General features: G+C 39.2%; 1 protein-coding gene across 1 annotated transcript in view; it reads left to right on the top strand.

The window, feature by feature from the left end:
- Positions 1–843: 843 nt before the first annotated feature.
- LOC109417710 (uncharacterized) overlaps positions 844–23845 on the top strand; it is a gene marked incomplete in the record, with an annotated part of 31636 nt that continues 8634 nt past the window's right edge. Inside the window, 1 exon segment of the mRNA XM_062850442.1 lies at positions 844–1142.

Here is a 23845-nt window from a genome sequence, read left to right as displayed (position 1 = left end):
GAATGTCTCTATAACCCTTATGTGGCCGGCAGGGTACCCGGGTACCCAGCACCCATTTAAAATACACGGTGTAGAAAAAAGCAAAAAGTTTGCCGGCCACATAACGGATAATATAGCTAAATCCAGGGGGCCAGCAAAAGGCAAAATCACCGTAGCTCACAACAAAAGCACGTTCAAAATGGATCATTGAAGCCGACTTTTCCGCTACTCACCGGATCAAAACAAAAGCGCCACCGTATATGGACGGTTACACAGTGACAGCCGTCGAGTTACGTCAAACACACAAGGCTACGGTGGCGCTATCTGTTCATTTCATAGCGGTCGTTTTAGTTATTTTAGTGATCCATTGTTTGTGCTGAAAATTGATGCATTACACAATTTCTTACTGATTTATTTGCTATCTTCGCGTTGTCGTGTAATTTCGAACGATTGCACGCCAAAATTTGGGTAACCTTTTGCTAGTTTTACACGTTTTACTTAAGTAATGACTTATGGTAATGACTAATTCGCAAAAGTCGTACACATCCCAGATCTGTCAGAGTGCCCAAAAGTGTCAATTTCCCAAACATGTCAAATTCATGTGGACTACGGCACATCTATTCGTGGTTGACGTCCGCGCTGCCCCGCTGGCTAAATCAATCAATCAATCAACTGTACAACTTCGAATAATGAAAAATAATAGAAAACTTTTTGCTTTTTGCCCACTGTTCGTCGGTTTTTCATATTTCTCTCTTTATAGCCGGTCTACCTCGCTCCACTGTCAATTTCACTAGCTCCCTCTCTTTGACAGGTTATTTCTGACACAACGAAAACAACAAGAACGCGGACAACAACAACAGCAACAGAACGTCGTCATTAGATTGATGTTCATTCTTCGTGATACGAAGACGGAAAACGGACGCACCAAGTCTCGACGTCTCGCGGTTCAAGGCTGCAAAAATCGGAAAATCGATCGTTCGGTTCGGAAAATTCCGGTAGAGCGGTGGAAAATTTGCTGTTCTGTTTGTGCAACTAGGTGTGATTGTGTGGAGGTTTAAAATTTTAGGAATAAATTACGTGTTTCGGTAGCAGAAACTTCGCTGAATTTGGTTGGCTTTCTTCGGACTATGCCACCAATCGTCGCCTGATTCATCAAATCCCAGGTAGGTCGTCAAAGTTTTATTATTGTCCGGGCAGTTTTATCAATATAATTTACCACAGCTGGTTATCTTATCACGCACAAAGCGGAGTAATGAAATCGTCTAGCTCAAATTGGTTGATTCATAGCCTCGAATTCCACAGAATATTCAATATTCATCCAAATTCGCCAGCAATGAGAATGTCCTTGAGTTGGAGACCACCTCTGACCCAGTTTTGGATATTCGGTGCTTCGCCTCGACTAGGCTGGCGCTGCTGCTGTTGGTATTGCATGATGCCTTCTCTGTGCTTCTGATGGCTGTTCTCGGGAGGGGGATATCATAAACGAAACGCAATCTGGCTTTGGTTCGCTGGGGGCTTGTTTCTGCTGAGTATATCTAGTTGTCGAGAGTTTTCGAGCTGGACAATTCAAGGTCAGGCATCTAAATTTTGTTGCGTTTTTCGAAGCATAGGTGTTGTATATGCGTTTACGATTTTGAATGTATATGGCTAGGTTCAGCGTAATGTGGGGTCTGTATAAATGGTTGAAATTTGTTAATTACATTTATTTTTCGAACGACTGATTGTCCATATTTTAATCCTCACATTACGTATAATTTCAGTAATTCGGACGACTGAACTGATTTTCAGCAAACGCTATTGATTTGCTGATTTTTACAGTAAATCATGTATTTGCTGGTTGTTCTTCAGCAAACGAGTTTGCTGAAACTTTCAATCGATTTTTGGTGTGTACTGTATACAATTCAACAATTTCTAGTACCAATAGGTTATCTCCTTATCTCAGTTCCTCAGTTTTTTTTTGCACGGGTCGTTTTCACTTTGAACCTATTGTCTTGATTTTTCATACAATAATAGTATGGTATGTGGGGGCAAGATGGGTCAGTACCGTTTTCAATCGCACAATATATGTTTTGAATCTTTCAATTATTTTCCCAGATGAACGACGGGAATACACAAAAAAAGTGGTATATTGTTTTGAAAATTCTATACGTTCCTCGCACAGAAAAAAATAAAATATTTTTTCGTTATACTCCTTATGCTATACATTCCATATAACTACGTGTGTTGGGTAGACGGGGCAAGATGGGTCACCCTAATTTTTCGGTATGTTTGCATAGTTTTTGAAAATGTTTTATTTTTCATGGAAAGGCTATTCTGTGACCTACATTATCGAAACGATGAGAGCACTGAAAATTTGTGAACATATTTTTAAAATTTTCCGTCAAAAAATATAGGTTTTCAAAGTCCGTTTATGGCTACCCGAACAAAAATCTTCTAGTTCTGAGAATAATCTACCGATATGTTTCAAAACTTTCTTCATGTAATCTGTACGTCTGTAAAGCTTAGATGTATAGGGAAAAACTAGAAGATATAGTATTTTTTGTTTGAGGAAAATCGAGTTTTCTTATAGCTGACCCAGCTTGCCCCCGTTAAAATGAGGTGGGGCAAGATGGGTCATGTTTTGAAAATTGCTTGTCAAGAAGCAGGTTTCAAACTTTATTACCTTTTTATACTCTTATATCATAGCTGACTAGTCTATCTGAGAGTCGTGGTAGAATACATTGAAATGCGATTTATATTCAGAAAATTATAGGGATCCATTTATTAGGTGACCCATCCTGCCCCCACTTACCATACTGACCGTGCCTCTCTGTGTACAAAATGTCATATGAATTAGTTAAAAATTGACTAAGTTATGTACTGCCAAATACGCTACGTTTTGCAACGGTTATCAATCATGAATGAGTGTAATCAGTTTCGTAACTTTTAATTCCGCCCTATGTTGCTTATCCTTTGACAGATACGCGTATTTCGACTACCACTTGTAATCTTCCTCAGTGTCAGTTATCCACTAGGAAGATTAGAAGGAAGATTACAAGTGGTAGTCGAAATACGCGTATCTGTCAAAGGATAAGCAACATAGGGCGGAATTAAAAGGTACGAAACTGATTACACTCATTCATAGAGGGTATTCTGCTTAGAGGGTACGAAAAGTCGGTACAAGGTTATCAATCAGTTACTTCTAAGTTTTCAGCTCTAAAAACTCCATTCAGAAATTCTATTGCTTGAATCTAGGATGAATCTCGACCGAAATTCCTGCAGGAATGTAGCTATGAAAAAAAATCCTAAAGTAATCTCTTTAAAAAATTTCAAGACGAATATTTCAAAGAATCTCGGAGGAATCCTTGAAAGAATACCGAAACGAACTCTTGAAAGAATCTCAGGAGAAGTCTAGGAAAAAAATCCCGACAGAAATCCACGAAGTAAGCCCTGATGGAATCCTGGAATGATTTTAGAATAACTCATTGAAAGAACCTCAGAATAAATCTCTGAAAACAATACTTCCTTGACGAAATTCCAAAAGGAAATCCGAGAAGGAATATCTCTGATGAAATCCCTGAAAGAATCAACTAGAAACTCCCATGGGAATCTATGAATAAAACTCTGAAAGAATACCTGTAAGAATGCCGGTAAGAATCCTGAGAAAAATCCCAAAGTAATCCCGGGAGGTCCTAATGAAGAAATCCTGGAGGCAACGTGGTAAAAGTCACTAAAGAAAACCCAAGAAAAAAGTCTTAAGGTAATCTCATAAGACTTTTCAACTGGTCAGCCGGGTCGGTCAGTAACTGTCCAGACGTGTCTTTCACGGGCATCGTAGCATTCATCTTAGTCCCACTAAGGCGACGTGAAACATCGTAGAGGAGACGGATGTCGCCGGTGTTTGCAGCTTTCTCGCCTTCGTCGGCTAGGGAGTCCGCCTACGCTCTTTTGTCCCGTCTACATGAGCGTTTCACTTCCTTTTTGAGAGCCGAATAGCGCCGACGGGCTACGGCTTTGGCTCCTCGTGTTTTCGCTCGCTCTATCGCGGATTTGGGGTTCCTTCGCTCCTCTTTCTTCCTTTAGGTATATCATCTGTGATCCACTGCTTTCTCCGGGTGCGTAGCTCATCCAAATTATTCTCGCCGGAGGCGATGAAGGCATTCTTGGTGGCACTCCATTGATCTTCTACGCTTCCACCTGCTGGAATATCCGCAGCACGGTTTTCTAGCTCCTCGATGAAGGACCTTTTCACCGCAGCGTCTTCCAGTTGGCGTGTGTTTAACCGGCGCCCGATTTTCTCCTCCTGTCGATGGATCTTAGCTATGCGCAGTCGGATCTCGCCGATTAGAAGATGATGGTCGAACGCAATGTCGGCGCTACGTTTGTTCCGCACATCAAGAAGGCCCCGTCTCCATTTTCGGCCGATGCAGATGTGGTCGATTTGATTTTCCGTGACACCATCATGGGAAACCCATGTCAATTTGTGCACTGGTCAATGAGGAAAGAGCGATCCTCCAATCATTATATCATTGTTGTCACAAAACTCTGCAAACAGCTCTCCGTTTTCGCTCATTCCTCCGAGAACATGGCGTCCCATGACGTGCTCATTGTCCGAGTTGTCGGAACCAACCTTCGCGTTGAAGTCGCCCATGAGGATCCTGATATCACCTTCCGGAGTCTTGTCCACGATAGCATTCAGTTGACTGTAAAAGTTCTCTTTGTCTTGCATTTGGGCAGCATCGGTTTGCGCTAACATTGGATCATGGTAAGGTTTCGAACTCGTGTTCTGAACCTGGCTACAATTCAGTAACAAATGTTGAAAACGACGTATAATCATTGGTGTAGCATTGATTATACGTCGTTTTCAAAATTTGTTACTGAATTATCCTCTCATTGATAGGTTCCCACTTCATGAGCGCAGCGTGGGCGTGAGCGCTGAGCAGGAAACCAACTCCACGGTGGCGAGAAGCTTGTTCACCTTGTAGGCCAGAGTATAGCAGAATTTGACCCGATGCCAATCTGTGTTCTCCAAAGTTCGGCCAACGGACTTCGCTCAGTCCTAGGATCTCAAGCTTCATACGGCATGGCTAGTTGTTCCAGTTTACCCTGCTGGGCTAGGGTTAATACATTCCAAGTTCCAATTCTTGTCCGTTGTTTCGCGCTAAAAGTCGTTGCCGTTGAATCAGTTCGTAATCTTTCATTTTCGGTTTCTGTAACGGTATAGCTTCCGGTGGAGGAGCTTTTCATACTCAGCCGCTGGATACCAGAACAGACGCTGTTTGAGCCGCACCTCCTTGGTGAACAGACGCTCGAGACGTACCTCCTCAATCTAGCTGAAGTCAGAAGGACAACAGTGCCCAGACTGCACTACCAGCTTAGCACACAACTCTTAGCTGGCGGTCTTTGTCATCGCTTGACCCGTGGAAGCATAAGGTAGGAGCTTGTGAGGACCAGAGCTATGTTGGACGCTTTCCTTTTTTTCAGCTACACTAAGGTGCATAATTGATCGGACAAACGCCAATGTTCATACAAAATGGCCATGCTTGAGATGCTGTAACTATGGTTTGCTTTGACGGATTGTGCTCAATTTTTGAAACAGAACTATTAATATGCTGAGTTTTACGTATACGAAGCTCAAAATGTTTTCGTTAACGGGTCTGGGCGTGACAAGGCGTTCAAAATGTGCAAAAGGGATCGGACAGCGGTACCCCTTTGATTTACTCGCGTGCCGCTGTCCGATCCCTTTTGCACATTTTGAACGCCTTGTCACGCCCAGACCCGTGAACGAAAATATTTTGAACTTCGTATACGTAAAATTTAGCATATTAGAATTCTATGAGCTCAATCCATCAAAGCAAACCATAGTTACAGCATCTCAAACTTGGTCATTTTGTATGAAAATCGACGTTTGTCCGATGAATTATGCACCACAGTGTATTTTTTCAGCTATTCTCAATCCTCACGTGTGTCTTTACTGACTGTTCCTCTATGTTCCGCCGTCTGAGTCCTTCCGTCATCGCGCTATAAACACAATGCAAATGAACTACCCAGAAACTTGCAAATCAACAAATAATTACTTTTCTTTTATATTGCGATTTTCGACTGTGAAGATTACTTTGAACGAACTTTGGTCTGGCTTGCAGTCTGCAGGCCAATTTATTAGGACTGCAAGCTAGACCAAAGTACTTTTCTTTTAGGCAAAGGACCAGCATTTTCTTTAAATCTATTATGTAATTGCTCATTGGTACTAGTTATACAACACATACTTTGAAAATCATTAGAAGATTTTTTGTGATGTTGTATGTTGTAAGAAGTAAATAAATAAATAAAATAAATAAATAAAAGTTTGGTGAACATGTCAAAAATCATGTTCAGCACAGTATATCAATAAAAATGTTGCCCTTTTCCTGCAGGGTGTCCACTACCTGGAAAAACCTGTGGTCAATCACTATGTTAATGTATTTTAGGGTATATAGTTCATTGCAACAATTATGATTGTTAAGAAACTCCAAGAGAAATGAGTTGGAAGTCGTAAAATAAATTATTATTAAAGATTGTTTTGGTACTGGAGTAGCATCTACGGGCGGTCAATCAAGCTCAAGCTCAAGCTATTATTGCAGATAGTTTTGGTTTTGCAGTCTTGTTTTAGTTGAACAAACTATTTAATTTGTTTATACTTAAGGACAAACGTCTTGACATCCTGCTTCAAAAGTGCATGAGAACTTTAGACGCACAAATTTAAAGAAGCAACAATGCATTTTATTATTCTGAACTTGCTCACTTGTAATAAGCTTGAAATAAGAAACTCAGGTGCGCTGGTTTTGTTTACAAAGAGATTTGTGCCCCCAAAATCGTGAGTAGGCGCCGAAGTCGGCCATTGTGGCGGCCATTTTGGGATTCTAACAAGTCTGTCCTTAAAGAAGACTACAAATCCGAAACTATCTTGATTCTGAGCACAATAGAGTTGGCCTGTCGTAAATTACTAAACATCATAGAGACATTGCTTGCTATTCTTGGAAATGCAAAAAAAATATTCCTGGTGATGCCTGGTAAATACTTGAGAGTTGCTGACAAGAGCTCAACTTTCTCGAAACTTTTATAAAACAGATTTTTTTGATGTTTAGCGGATTACATTATTTAATTTTAACTGAAGTTCAAAAAATTTTCGAATTTCGAATTGTCGAAAGCCTATAAGAGCAAGCATATTTTGAAATTAAAATCGTAAATGATATTGATTTCATTGAAATAAGAGATTAATGATCTGAAATATCTACAATATACACCTGAAATATCATCATCATATTATATTGAGTTCTAACTTATAGCAATGATCTTTTCACGCAATCTTCATATATCAAATAAATGAATGAAATAAAGAAAAAAAAACCGAAATCACGCTATCATTGTTAGTACTTCACCTCTTTTACGAAGAGGTGTTTTTCATTGAGCCTGCAGATTATATTACATGTGATTAGTTGCAATCAGAATTCAAGATTTCTTGAAGCATTTTTAGTGAAACTGATGGAGATCGAAATAATGTAGCGGAATTTCTAACAGATTCCTTTGATGCGCAGGCGTTGAAACAATTTTGTGAAAATATCAGAAGAATTTGTAGTGCAGTTACAAGAATGCAGGTAATGAATTAACTACATCGGCTGTTTTCCTACTCTCCGCATCGACCAATGTATCGCTAGCTTCTATGCGCGAAAAATCGCTAAAAGTAAATCGCAAAAATATTGTATAGATGGTATAAAGGCAAATTCTTCAAAGTGGAACACATTATTCGAAAAAATATTTGGTAGTGGTTGTGCACAATGGTGACCACTATTAAGCCTACCAAATATTTTTTCGGGAAAAGCTTTGTATTTCAAGCAATTCAAGTTTAGATGCATTTCGCCATACAAAATTAAATTGATTTACTCCTGCTGATCAACTGTGGCTGCGCGCAAAGCGGGTAGTCCATTCAACGAAAACTTAAATACATTTGGGGCAGGGTTGTTTTGTTGCTGCTGCTGCAACCTTGATGGTCTCGAACAATATCGTTGTGCTAGGTTCCATCGCCGAGGTCATCTATAACCCCTCCGACTCCGAATGGTTAAATACAATTCTGGCAGATTTTCTAAGCAATCTCTGATGATGTTCTTGGAATTCTTGGAAAAAAAAGCTGACCTACCGAAGTGCACATGGCATATCCTGGACGAATATTTTATTGTAGGCATGTTGTGGACTTCTTCACCTAGAAAAATGCATGTGGTTCCCCGACTAGATGGGAGAAACAAAATTATTACAGGTTGTGTTATTTTGATACAATGATTTTTGTAACAACGGTAAAACATGTACCGTTAGTAGTTAAAATAACAAAAATTCAAACAAAACTCATTCCAATTAAAACAAAAATATAACAAGTTGAGATATAATCATAACAACATTATATCAAATTTTGTTAGACTAAACTTGCGAGATCATAACAAAATTATAACCAGTTCTGTTATATATTTCAGAACAAATTTGTTGGAAGTTGTGTTATAAATTACTTGGCTCGAGTGACGAAAATAGCAAAAATAATTAATCTATTTTCGCGACAACACAAAAAATCTTATAAATTCTGAAATAATTGTGTTACAAAAAGTATATCAAAGATAACAATAAACATGTTACGGAATTATGTTAGAGACAATTTTATTATGATGTAAAATATAACAAATGTTGTTAGACATCTGTTTGAATAAATAAAACAAGTTTTGTTATAATTTTGTTACTAAAATTATAGCAAATGTTAATATAATTTTGTAATGGATATTGACATGGAAGAATCCTTATAAGAGAATCATATCAACTATTGTTATTTCTAACAGTTGTCATAATTTTGTTATAATCTTGTTATGTGCTTCTGGTCGGGTTTTCAGGTATAATGCAAGAAGCACCATCATCGTTGATGTATTTTAAGTAAGTTTCCAAGAATGTTTTGGTAATATCTCTGAAATGATATAGAAACTGTTGATGGGTTTTCTAGTTCTAGTTATACCGTATTTTGCAATTAAATTCATTACATTTTTACAGAATAATTTGATGATGAAGTTCGTGAACAAAAAATTGACATCAGGAAGTTTGTTAAAAAGTATTTAAAACATGATTTTTCCATGTACAAATTTCACGCTGACTGCTTGGTGAAACTACAGTTTAACAGTTCAGCATATTTTGTAGGAAATATTGGAAGCATCCTAGAAACTTAGCGTTTCCCCAAAAAATCCATTTGGATTCCCATATAAATTTATCTTCAAGAAATAAACATTCTCGCCAGAATTAATATTTTGTTGAAAATTTCTTCGCAGGATGCTTCTATTTGCCTGTCAAATTCTTTCTATTTGTCACCTTTGAAATTTTATACAATTTAGTGAATTTTTGTGTTTGTGTACAGTACCTGGAAATATTTAATTTCTAAAAACCTGGGAAAATCAACAAATTTTATTTTCGATGACCAGTAGACACCATGTCCTGGCATTTACCAGATTTGCTGGTATGTCCGGAGCAGGTTACGATTCTGCGGAAAAGAAAGCCAATCTGACTTCGAGCTCACACCATGAACATTCTTATTTTGTGTATCAGGTAGAATAATTCTGAAGAAACCTGCTGATATGGCTCAAACAATAATAATAAATTATTTATATTTTAATTCTCAAACAAGTTTCACCATTTTTTCATTCGATTTAAAAGAATATATGGAATAAAAATTTGATTTCCACCCCTAGAAACACCTGGAAAATTCAGGCTCAGTGAATAGACCCCATGATTCTGGAAAAGTCGTGCTTCGATTTTCAAGATCTAGGTATATTTTAGTCAACAAGACTGGAAAGTTAAGAAATTTGATTTCCAAAATTGAGTCGACAACCTGAGTAGAAAACTTAATTCAGAAGATGATAGGTTTTAGTGAAAGATACAATGTCCAGAAGAAGATGAGGCTCTACATGCCAATGAATATGTAGAACATGTCTGCATAATCCCTCACAAACGACAAACCGCATTTTCTTTGTCGCCACCGGTTCTGCAAGCTTGCTCTGGATATAGAGAGCTCTTGGCATTCAACCAAGAGCATCGGATGTTGTAATTATTATCGATTGGCGACGACCGCTAGGAACACGCAGACACTGCAGCAAAACTCGGGAATGGGATATGATTACATTATATCTGTTCTTTCATGTTACTGGTCAACCTCATTAAAGTTTAATAACCTCGTACCTATGTCTGGTGGTGGTCGAGAATGATGTGGTTTGCCAGCAATGTAATTTTGATGCGATATTTTCTCGACTATCAATTACAACAAGAATGTAACTGAAGAATACCTCTGTCTGGCATCGACGACGACGCATTGAGTGATAATGGAATACGACATGCGTGGCCTTACTTAAGCCGTCTTCGATTGCAGAGAAAGAGATTCCTCAATTGCGCGGTGAGGCGGGATTACCTGGCGACAAAGAAATCCATCCGCAGGCATTTGTAAATGGGCTTTGTTTTCGCTCCAGATCGCCGTCATAACTCATAGACCTCTCATTCACCTGGTGTATCGCACGACGTCGCGCGGTTTAGCAGCTAATTAAACACATTCAACTGTGAAACAGGCCGTAAACGAGACCGTCCACGACGGACGACTATCATGACAAACATTCATTTCCAGCGGCCGAAGGTCAACCAAACGACCACCAACGATACCAATACGGAACGCGGGGGTATGACATCATTCGCGCTGAATTTCACGTTTCGCAAATTTTAGCACACTCTAACCTTTCCGAAGATACTTAGCGGGGTGTACGTACAGTGATTGAAAAAATACAATGTACTCAAATTTTGCACGCTTTACATGAGGCTTGCTGTAAAATCATATAAAATCATAGACACATTTTTTCGAAGGAGGTCTCAGTATTTCAGTACTTGTACGGACTTTAAAGATAATCTGAGAACTCTCTAAAGTATAGGTCTTCAGATGCCAAATTATTATTAAATGTGCAATGAATAAGTCATGTACAGTATCGAGTTCAACGAACGTCCAAGTTCATCCAAAAGTTCCCTGGAGAATGGGCCTTCGGATGTACATACATTACAAGTTTTCATTTACATGTTAACTTGATTATTCGGTGAATTAAATTGATTCACCCCTGATAATCGGATCACCCGGATCATCCAGCCATTTTTTGTCGTTTTCTTTTGAGATTTTTTTTTGTTTTAAGGCAACTTTACTGGGTTCCATTTTTTGATCCAAATTTGTACAGTTTAGTGTCCACGGCTTCAAGCAAAACTATCAATATCGTACGTTTCTCTAGGAGATTCTTTCACAAATTCCATCCTTCGGAAAGTTCTGCTGCAAATATTTAGCTCAAGTAAATTTCATCTGGGGATTCATCCAACACTTTGAGGATTTCTCCATGAATCCCATCTTCGGATTAATGCAGGATATTTTCTGCAGTTTCGCTCAGAAATTCCATCTGAAGATTTCTCCAGGAAATCCAGGAGGATTTCCCAGTTGGACATCTAGGAGAAATACCAACAGGAAATCCTGGAGAAATTCCAAAGATTGTTCTAGAATAGAATCCGCAGAAGCTCTTGGAAGAGTTCATCAACGAAGTCATTGCGTCATTGCTGAAGAAGTTCAAATACAAGCTTTATTTTGTCCACCACTGTACGTCCGCGTTTATGTTTGTCCGTGGATTAGAGGCGAAGCAAACAAGCTGAACGGGTAACGGCAACGTACTTTCGAAGAATTTCGTTCAGTGTGGATTCGCACGCTTTTCATTTTCTGCCGTCGCTCATCCACTGCGAAGCCAGAGTCAGGTGGAATTTGATAATGATAATGATACAGGTTGCCGTGTTCTTCCACATGTGCACACCAACTAACCAAAGGTGGAGAATGAGAATATTTTGTGATCATCAACAGCTCAGTCAGTAAGCAGTATGGAAGAAAAACGCGCCTTTTCGATTCGATCTCCGACGCGCGTTGATTCGTTATTATGATCAGTGTTGCGTTTCGCGGCGTTTTTCTTCTTCCCGAAGATCTGCTGAGCATCGATCTTTGCGAGTTGTTGTGATCGGATCGGAAGCTGCACCTTCATTACCACATGCAAGCCCGGATCGATTATTATGCATGACGAAGGGAGTTTCCGTTCCGAGCGCATGTTGAAGCAAAATATTTTCGAGTGTTATGCAGTGCGATCAGATTTGTACATTGTTCTTTTTTTTGCCTTTCTCGTACACTAAGTGTACCGGAAAGGCTATATGTTTTTAATTTACAATTTTGATTTGTATTTAATACAAAAACAAGACAGCGTTTATATTATAGAATACTACCACAGACAAACAGACGTAACTCTCTGATGATTCCCATCATACATCGATTTAACGGTCTATTTAAAAATTTGATAGTTGACCAACTGGTCATCCGTGGCGCTCGCATAGTTTTGGTTCGAATTTGACGTATGCCCACTACCGCCACCTAGTTGATGGTCGGCCAAACTCAGTTCTTTTAGCATTGGGTGAAAGTATTGCCGTGACTATGATGTGAATCGAAAAATGTTCGAAGTTTTACGTCTGTTTTTCTGTGATATTACTCTTAGTTTTTTTTTTTTTTGAAAGTCCTTTAAATACCCTTAAGCACCTTCGAAGACATCATTGCAATCCAACAAACCGTTTTCGAGTAATAATTCTTTTAAACATGTTTTTTATACACCCTTTTTAAAAGTTCTTTCCAGAGTGGATAACTGACACTGAGGAAGATTGCAAGTGCTAATCGAAATACGCGTATCTGTCAAAGGATAAGCAAAAGAGGGCGGTATTATAAGTTATAAATGGTACAATAGCTGATAACACTTACTCGAAGATATAACATGAAACCATTTCCAGATAAAAGCACAGACAAACAGACATACTACTCAAAACGCAATCATCGCACGATTAAACGGTCATTTTGAAAATATAGTGTGGTTCGGACTGTGCTCGCATGTGTCATGGTGGCGCTGCTGTGCCTACGTCACCTCTCAATTTCGGAGAGAAATGAACGCGACGCCGATCAATGTTTACATAAAATGACTCAATCATGAACCTTCATTCATGTTTTATGAATGGATGACGCAACGGGGGAGTCGTCACCTGCTAATTTGTTACATCGAGCCGAGGGAAACAACACCTGCAAACGAATGCTTCGGATTGAGCATTATAGAGGGTGCTAGTGAGATGCCAAACGATGTTTTTGAAGCAATTTTCTTCTAAGTAGTATGTCTGTTTGTCTGTGATAAAAGCTTATCATTAAGCGAAAGGAGTGATCCAAAAATGAAGTCCATAATTTTCCTGGAATTTTAGACCCTCTCTGTCACGCTTTTTCGTATACCTAATGCATGGAGTATCACACTGTCCCAGACCCTCCTTCCCCGTAAACGATGAACGTCATATTTGGATGACCCATAAACAAGTTTTGCGGAACACTACAAATGCATCGTATCCCACATTAGGCGACACATTACGGACAACTATTAGTAGAATCATACACATGCACATTTTATTTTTCGTATAAGGCCCCACATTTGGTAGATACGAAAATTAAAACGGAACATTACAAATGAATAAAACACAAACATGCAACACATAACATAAATTGTGCACAGTTATCTAAAATAAATAGATAACGAAGTCCAATCCCAGGATGACAAGATTTCATTATAGTTCTTGGTCCATCGGTCAATCCTGCAATCGTATTTCTTCTGGCGGATTGCCTTTTGTTCGCATCCTTTGTTGCTTACATAGCTCGAGTTTTGTCTAGGAATTTCTTATCCTAAGGGGAATTTCTTATCTAGATTTGGGCAACAATTCAAGACCGTCTGCCGTTTGATGTCCGTGTTAGGGGACGGTATGCGTGTTTCGTACTGGATCGCTGCCCGAAATGACTGGAGCGCTATAAATACGCATTAAAGCTTCGGGATAGATGTACAAACCATAGTATAACATACAAAATAAACTGACAAAATGTTCACAACAATTTACAACGTAACACACTCCATGCAACAATAGAAGAATTTTCCATGAATTGCAATCTTGCAATCTCCAATAGACTCCTAAAGTCCTATCGGGATTCTTTTTTTTTTGTCTGTATTAACGAGATTTTTAGCCCTAGGCTAGTTCATCTCGCGACCCACGCTTTACTTCCCTTCCGAATTTCCGACATTTTTGCGAGTTTGTCGGGAGTGGGATTCGATCCCAGGTCCTCGGCGTGATAGTCAAGTGTTCTAACCATCATACACCAGATCCGCTTCATCGGGATTCTTGTTTTAAACCACAATATATGGATCAAGAGTACATATTTACTCATTTTTTGACGTTTTGATAGGAACATTTTTGAAATCCCAGTGCGAAAAATGTCGAGCTCAGTCACACAAGGTTGACCTCAAATGTCAAAGTAGAACTTTTTACCATTTTACTTATTTCGAATTTTCTCATTATTCCTTTGTTTTTCAAGTTTGAGTAAAGTACAATTCCGATTAGAATACCATGCTTGATCGTATTATTCAATATAAGCGAGATTTCGTCCCTATTCATGGAAAATTCTAAAATCTACTTTACAACGTATCAACTACTTTACAAACGTAACAATTTGTATAATACAGATAAATCTGTATACAATGGCATCCTTGCGTGCAGTAGACCGTATTGAACATTTGAACTGCTTTCTGCCTCACATAAGCAGTTCGAATGCATAGCTGCCTCAAACGAGCATAGGCTATGCTGCTCAAAATCTTCTGGCTGTTAGTTAGCAACTGCTTGAGGTGATTTCGTTTAGCAGCATTCAGAATGCTTTTAAACTGCCAGCAAAGAGTATGGGAGATGTTGTGTTTGATATCCCATGCTGTCTGCTGTCTCTCTTACAGAATATGTGCCTGTTGGCATTTTGTACATCTAAGTTACTGACTTTCTCGGCTATGCTGTCAACAAACTCCTTGGAACGAAAACGGTTTTAATTCGTCTCTCCAGACATTCCCCTTAGCAAAGACTACTGACACAAAACAAACCAAATGATTGTAAATAAGACGAAAACATAAATTAAGAGCTAACAATTTATAATAAAATCCCCAAGTTTCCCCTGAAGATGGCAAAAACATTGCCGAAATGTAGGGACGAATTAAAACCGTTGTCCTTCCAAGGAGTTTGTTGACTGCATAGCCGAGAAATACAACATTCAGTGCAACCAAGCAGTCGAACACTCACACCTCCAACATCCAAGTTATTTGTTCGTTTCTCTTGCACTCATCCACAAGCTCCACAGCAAACTCGGAGGATGCGGATCATAAGATTATTCAGAAGAGGAAATCATCATATGAAAATGCTTCAGACACAATGGCCCGGATAAATTGACAAACGCAAATGCAAATTGTAACAAGGACATGGACGATAGACAATGTAAGACAAACTAGACTAAACTAACTAATTTATATTTAATCAATACAGTTTTCCCTTGAAAAAGGCCAAAACCCATGACCGAAACGTCGGGTAGAATAAAATAAATCGTCATCAATAAAGACTGAGATAGCCGTTTCTACGCAACAACATCCAGTTGCAGTCGAAAAATCCCAAAACACAGCATCCATACAAGGGACAGCTCCTATTTTGCCAAAACCTGCTGTGGGGTAGCACTATAGGCGCACACACTCAATTCTGAATTACCTGTTCAGCACTTTTTTGACGAAAATAGAACAGCAGAACTATTTCGGTATCTTCGGTAATCGATTTTACTGAGGCTCAGTACACCAACTGTCAAAACCTGGTGCAAAAGGTAAACAATGTAGTATAGCTGTATACTAGAGTGGGTCATCGTTTATATGAAAAAATGAAAAATTCAATGGTATCCCATCAGATCAAAGCTTTTTTGATCCCATTTCAGGACCCAACTAAGTGTGCAAAATTTGGGCAGGATCGGTTATGTCTACGTTTTGCGCATCGCGTTTGAAGTGTGTATGGGGTTTTACATGGGAAAACACACTTTTTTGCGTTTCCTCATAACAAGATCGATTTTTTCTAAAACATGAATCGATGAAGTGAAAACATAGCCTAGGGTGCACACTGTTGCGGATGGCCCAAAAACGTGATCGAAATTGTTTTGACCATGAAAACATGATTTTTGATCTTTGGTGTCTTCGGCAAAGTTTTTCTATAAAATAAGCCCTAATTTATGGAAATATCAGTTTTGTGATCAATCCCCCTAAAAGTGAGAAACGGTTTCTAACTTTTTTATTTGTAAACTAAAAAAATATGTTTGTTCAGAGAAGTTGTAGGCAATTTTACTAGAAACAACTTTGCCGAACATACAAAATTTCTATCTTTTGATTTGTATGTACATTTGAGGCGTTTTTTATGAAGCACCCCTAAGAATCAGTTTTTTGCTTATAACTTTTTCTATGAATTTTTCACGATTTCCAAATGTTCTAGCAAATGTGTAAACAAATTAAAAATCAATATTAATCGAAACATCAGTTGTTGTTATTTGAACTTTCTGCAAATTAACATTTTCGCAAAGTGTACATGAACACGAAAAATTTTATGAGCATTAGCAAGAGCATTTAAAAATATCGATTATTTTGTGGAAGAGACTTATCGTACTACTATGAGAGCCACTGTTTATCTGAAAAAAAAACTTAAATTTTATGGGAAAGTCATCTGATGCAGTTCCAAGTGATTCTGTGAAAACGTTTTTGCGTGTTCATGTGGGAAAATCATGTAAGAAAAGCACTAAGTACATTTTTTGATATCTTGATCATTTTACAACAACACATTTTATAATGATAGTTATTTCTATTATGTGAATTTAAATATGCAGGCGAAATCAGGCTAAAACTGGCTATATTTGCAATAGATAAAACTCGTTCCATATTTTCAAATGTGAAAATCCTGGTCTGCGAAAACGTGCGAAAGTTAACAAATCGGTATGTCAAACATAAGCATTTTTTAAAGTGAAATTTCCAATAACATGATAGATATGAGAGATAGATATATACTTTCTTCGCAAAAGTTACGCGTTTTAATAAGGCAAAACATTTGATAGAACATTTGGAAATCGTGAAAAATTCATAGAAAAAGTTATAAGCAAAAAACTGATTTTTAGGGGTGCTTCATAAAAAACGCCTCAAATGTACATACAAATCAAAAGATAGAAATTTTGTATGTTCGGCAAAGTTGTTTCTAGTGAAATTGTCTACAACTTCTCTGAACAAACATATTTTTTTGGTTTACAAATGAAAAAGATAGAAATCGTTTCTCACTTTTAGGGGGATTGATCACAAAACTGATATTTCCATAAATTAGGGCTTATTTTATAGAAAAACTTTGCTGAAGACACCAAAGATCCAAAATCATGTTTTCATGGTCAAAACAATTTCGATCACGTTTTTATGCCATCCGCAACAGTGTGGGGTGTCCTGAAAAACTTTGTCGAAGACCGCGAAGTGATCTGATGCTTATGAAAAAAGTTATAGCGTTGGAATTGCTTGGCGAATCAGCATGATTTTGTTGCTCTTGTTATTCCTTTACATGTTAAAACATAAACACATGCATGCGGTTCGTTGGTTATAACTATGTTCATAAGCATCGGATCGCTTTGCGGTCTTCAACAAAGTTTCTCGGAACATCCTAGGCCATCATTTTACAGTATCGGTTAAAAAGTTTTAGACAAACTTTTTCAACTTATGACAATGCTAAAAAGTATGTTTTCTCATACAAAATCCCATACAAATTTCAATTGCAATGCGCAAAGTGTTGACGTAACCGATCGTGCTCAAATTTTGCACAGATACTCAGGACCCGAAATGGAACCAAAAAAGCTTTGATCTGAGAAAACGGTTCCGATGACCCACGCTACTGTATACAGCTGTTCTATTTTCGTCAAAAATTTACCGAACACGGTATTCTAAATTAAGTGTGCATATACGGTCAATTAGCATTAAATATCGTTATGACTGCTGTAACGCTGAAGGAATGCAATTTTAAGTGCTGATCACTTGGGCAGGGATAGGACCATTCATTTGCAAAGAATTACATTTACTTGCTATTATCTCAGTTCAGAAGCATGCTATCGAAAAACAATGTATGGATGAATTTAACTTTGTAGTTTTATCCGAAAGTTTGCCGAATGACATTGGGGTCGCACACGCATACCAAAGTCGTAAGCAATGTAAATTACATTCACGCCGTGGAGAGTTGCGTTTTCTGCCTTCTGTTGACTTAACTATTGATTCTACGCTAATATATTCTTCTACAAAGTTTCAGGTAAAACAAAAATGAAAAGAGTTCCATACAATGATTTTTGCTGCGATGTTTCCGAAACGAGTTAACAGCAAGTGAATATAAATGATTGCTAATGAATGATCCCATCCTTGCACTTGGGTATATGTATTATGCTTTTGGTCGAAATCCGAAGTGACCGAACGTGCGAAAATTGATTTTTAACCTACTTAGAAATGTCGCAACTCATTTTGGATTAGTGCTGTAGCTCTTAATAAGCTTAATGATTCGCTACAGAAGAAATGGATTTAAATTTACTTCGCAGCTGCAGCTTCGCATGTGCTTCAAGCGACGACTTCGATTTGGTGGTGCGACGATAATAATTGCATTGCTTTGAAATTAGGATTACACATAACCAACAATATTACGTTTGTGGTTGCCCCTCATCTCCATGCCCAGTCAAGCCCAACGTACTCTCTGCGCTCCACGCCTACTTATGTCAATTGGATCAGTAGTGAAACTTACTTTGCAGAGTTGTTGTCCGGCATCCTTTAAACATGCTCTAACCATCGTATCCTTCCAGATTTGGCCACCTTCATCGCCGTAGAGTGCGGCGAGCTCGTAGTTGATTCTACTTCGCCACACATGTTCTTCTGCGCATCGTCGAACTATGAGTACTTGTTGGTCCTCCTCAAGCATGGTTCATATCTTGTGTTCCTAAATAGAGGATCACCGGTCTTATAAGCGTTTTGTACATGATATATGTGATGCTGGCGTGGGCAGTCCTCCACTATCTCGAAGGTATCCCCGTATATTGAGGCATTACTCCCTATACGAATTATGTCGTGTTCGACTCCGTCTGCTGTAGGCAATTTATTTTTTATGTATTTAAATAAATAGTACCAGTCCAAACTTTGCTGATCCGCATTTGAAGTGGGGTACAGCTTTGCCACGGTTCCAAACGTTCTGGCGATGCAGTCGATGTCGTCCACATACCACACAAATTGACCGGATTTCGTGAAACGCGTACCCCAGCTGTTAAGCCCGGCTCGTCGCATTACACCTTCCAGCGCGATATTGAAGAGTAGGCATGAGAGTCCGTCTCCTTGTCGCAGTCCCCAGAGGGATTCGACTTAACTGGATAGTTCACCCGAAACTCTTCCGCAGTTTTGCACAGACAGAATCGAAATCTGGCGCGAAAGTGACGTAGCCGGTAAGAGGTAGATCGTAGGAGGTACAACTGATCGAAACTGATAGATTTGAAAAAGTGCGCCAACCAACGAACTCAACCACTGAAGTGAAGATGTGCGATATGTTTAATACATACATAACCTCACGAGTAAACGGAGGGACTATATCTATCCTTTGAAAAAGGCACAATATATGTGACCGAAACGTCAGGTGTTGAACCAATATCCGTTTATGATTACATAGAGACTGGAAGCCGAAAATCCCCGCTAGTTTTGCACACCGTCCATCGTTGCTTAAACCAGTCTAGTCAGCTTCCCACGAAAGCCGTTTTCGTCCATGATTCTCCATAGCTCAGTGTGGTCGATACTGTCGTCAGAGGCGACGCGTGGTCTAATAGGGGACCTGTTCAACATCGAGGTTAAATTCAAAATTGGAATTTGGTACACTTACGTTGAAGAACAGGTATGAGAGATGAGAATTACATATTATATGCATTCCAAAACTGAAAGTGGTGCACTTTTCTTCTGAATAATCGCAGATTTGTTGGAACCAAAACAAATTCGAGGCCGTTCGATTACCGACGTCAGTCGTTTAAGACTATCATGGTACATACATGGAGTTTGCGTTTATTTCCCATCCCACTACTGGAAGAAAGTTTTCGTCAAACAACAAATCCTTCGCATGGCCACCATGTTGTGGTGCTTGAATGTTTTCCAGGTAATGAGAAAGATTCTGAAATTGACCTTAATCAATCTTATCCTTACGATCATCTGTGTTAATTTGGCTCAATGTTAAAGCCGATCAAAATAAGTTTTTCAGTTCTGTTTGAAAATTAAGGGAGTAGGGTATCAGTGCCATTACTAATCTTACGCTCCCAAACGCATTCTATCAGAATACAAGTGATATGTAGAATGAAAACGGTGTAGCGCATTAAATTTCTTGCCAAAAAATATTGAAGCGTGGCTTTTTCTTTGCGCATTCGCGGAGCAGAATATAACTAAATGTATGTTGATCAATACAAACTAGCCCGGCTAGGAAAAGTTTAATAAGAATTGCATTTCAACACTACGCAACAAACGCCACATGAAAACCCTCCAGCTTCAGTAGCAGGTACGCATGGTTCGTTGGTGCGCAAGCCACGCGCATTGACAGCATGCAATGATTACGGTGAAAAAGCCTCTCTTTTTTTTCGTTTTTTTTTTTCTCTCTAGTTCAAGCCGGTGGGTTGAACACGATGAGAGACACCGACGCCAAGCTGCATGCAAGTTTCGAGGCAAGTTTACCGCGCTTTTTGACGCAACACGGTGAGAGTGGCTCACACAGCAGTATGTTGGTTTAGCAAAAATTGTTCTGCTAGAATTTAGTTGTAATAATAGAGCGCTTTTTGATTTTAAGACAAGAACATGACGACATTTTACGTAATTAAACTATTTTCTGCTGAAATTCTTTTTCTGCGGAAGCATTGTCATGTGCGATTTAAATGAGTTTAAACTCAATTCTAGCGTAACATTTGAAAAGGGCCTATCTGCAAAACGTAAACATTGAGAAAATCGCATGAGAAGATTAGCTCCCAGATTAGCTAATCCTATTTAAAAACGAAAGACTTTTTTAGGTGTTTTATTCCATCTATTGACACATATGGGAATCTACTTTATGGTTCTGTGCATTATTTGCATCATACTATAGTAAAAATTCCATAAATAATGTATTTTTAACATGAACGGCAGATAGGCCCTTTTACAATCTGAAAATCAGTTAGGCCCTATCAGTTAGGCCCTTTTATCGTCGGCAATTTCAGTTAGCCCCTTTAATTTTTTCCTAATTTTTAGCTAATTTTAATTATTCTAGATTATTATTATCGATAATTCAAGGAAAGTTAAAGAGCTACTCAAAATTATTGGAAAACATGAAAAATAACCCAAATTTACAAAAGGGCCTATCTGATTTGAAGGAAAAATTTCAGTTAGGCCCTTTTATTTTTTCTTAATTTTAGCTAATTTAAAATATTTTGGATTTATTTTCACCTATAATTCAAGGAAAGTTAAAGAACTACTAAAAAATTTTGAAAAATATGAAAAATAATCAAAATTTACAAAAGGGCCTATCTGATTTGAAAGGTAGTTTTCAGTTAGGCCCTTTTGAATGCAGTTAGGCCCTAAAAGATTATTCAATTTCAGATAGGCCCTTCTGAAATTTATTTAAAATACGGGTAAAATAGCTCTTTTCTCATTGATTAAGGTGTTATGGGATAGCTTAGGTAGATATTGATAGGAATAGTGAAAAATCGGGTTTGTTTACATTTTGCAGATAGGCCCTTTTCAAATGTTACGCTAGAATTATATGCGAATCATTTTTAGCATCAAACAAAAACGCGCACGAGAGACTCCCAGCATGTGATAGCAAACGTTGTTCAAATTCTCCGGTAGAACGGGTTGATCTCACACATTCACACCTCTAGCCGTATACGAACATCCGACCTATTGCAGTGTGTTGGGGCGTTCTTATATGAGAGCTTGTTCAACAGAAAAAGTTGAACTACGGTGCGGTGACGTGCTTGTTTTGCTTCTCGGCCGCTTCACGGTGGGTGATTGGGCGACTGTCTAATAGTGGTAGGATGGGTGGTACGTACCCGATTTGTTGTTCCAACGGAGATGCGATGTATTGAAGTCTTGTAAAAACATTTTTTTTCAAGTTTCTGTGTTAATATAAAATTTAATCCATATCATTTAGATCAAACTAAAATGACAAAAACTGGGATAGTGAAGCAATTCCTATTTATTTTCTTCCAAATCGAATACCTGTGCAATGAACTGGTTGAACACGCCGACGAGACGCCTCTACTGTCGTATGCCGCTTTGAAGTCGATGAACAGGTGATGCGTTGGGACCTGGTATTCACGGCATTTCTGGAGGATTTTCCGCCGTACGGTGAAGATCTGGTTCGCTGTCGACCGGCCGTCGATGGAGCTGGATTGATAACTTCCCACGAACTCATTCGTTTTAGGTGACAGACGACGGAAGATGATCTGGGATAGCACTTTGTGGGCAGCATTCAAAATAGTGATCGCTCAGAAGTTCTCACATTCCAAATCTCGCGTTTAGTATCATACAGACGTATCTACAATGATCGATTTCTCTTCATCGATTTTCTCTTCGGAGTATTCCGGAAATTACGACCAATATTCGGATGATCTCTCGGTGTATTTCGGTGAAGGACGACTAGGACTAGCATCTAAAACAACAAAAATAACCGAAAATGATTTATCGGCAAAGTTATTAATGAAAGAGAAAATCGATGAAGAGAAATCGATCATTGTAGATACGCCCGTATGATACTAAGCGCGAGAAATGATCGCCTTTCTTGTGGATGGGGCAGATTATCCCTTAATTTCACTCCTCCAGTAACTGTTCGGTTTCTTAGATCTTGACTACTAACCGGTGCAGACAAGAGTGGCCAATTTTAGCGGGCCCATCTTTATGAGTTCTGTTGCGATACCGTCCTTAAGAGACGCTTTGTTGTTTTTGAGCTAGTGGATGGCCTACAGTCTCTTCGCCATTCAGGTACTCGTCGAAGTGCTGCTTCCACCTTTCGATCACCTCACGTTTGTCCGCCATGAGGCTCTCGTCCCTATCTCTGCAGATTCTGGCTTGCGGCACGAAGCTTTTGCGGGATGCGTGGCGCTTCTGGTAGAACTTTCGTGTTTGTTGTGAACGACACAGCAGTTACATTTCCTCACCTCTTACTTACGATATATAATTCCCACAAAATCTGGCAGTCCTGCAAAACCAGAGGTCAGCACATGTTCCATTCTTTCACCTGTCTGTGTAGTAGCTGACCGTTGACTCAGGAAATCTGTACCTTCCCACTTCCACCAGAAAAAAAAACCTGTATAGGTGCAAGCTCGCGGCGGCGCGCGTTCAAAATGTATCACCATGGCGATAATGCACAGTAAACATGTGGAAGTCACGGCCGAAGAAAGAGCGTGGAGTCCGCCGTACGCTTTGCGCGCATCGACAGCGGCGTGAGCAAACTGACCCAAACAACAACAACTGAACCAACAGGTATTAGGCGTATTTCTCTTGAACTGGCCCGACTCCACCCTGGGCTTGGCTGGGATGGGAACAGGTTCCGTCCGCACCGCCGAGCGAATGCAGTTGCGCTCTTCTCTTGTGTTGCGGCGGCGTGTTTTTGCTACTATACCCAGCAAGCAAGGTGGGAGCTTCTCCATCGTTGCGTTGTGGCTCAGCTCGGTAGTAGTTCCTCATCCGCCGCGGCGTTCGTTTCGGTTTAGTTTTTCGTCGGGTTATACCTAAATTGACGGGTGTGCATCCGTGGTTTCTTTCTGCTGAGTTTTGTTGTGTGATCCTGCTGGTGTTACGGTTCCCTAGCGACCCCCCTGCCCGTCGTTGTTGGTTGCCCCCTCCCTCCTAGCTCTGAGGTGGACGGTGTG

The sequence above is a fragment of the Aedes albopictus genome, chromosome 2 (assembly GCF_035046485.1).
Source record: "Aedes albopictus strain Foshan chromosome 2, AalbF5, whole genome shotgun sequence".
NCBI classification, from domain to species: Eukaryota; Metazoa; Arthropoda; class Insecta; order Diptera; family Culicidae; genus Aedes; species Aedes albopictus.
Note: the sequence above shows the minus strand (reverse complement) of the source record. Positions and strands in the feature narration are given on the sequence as shown.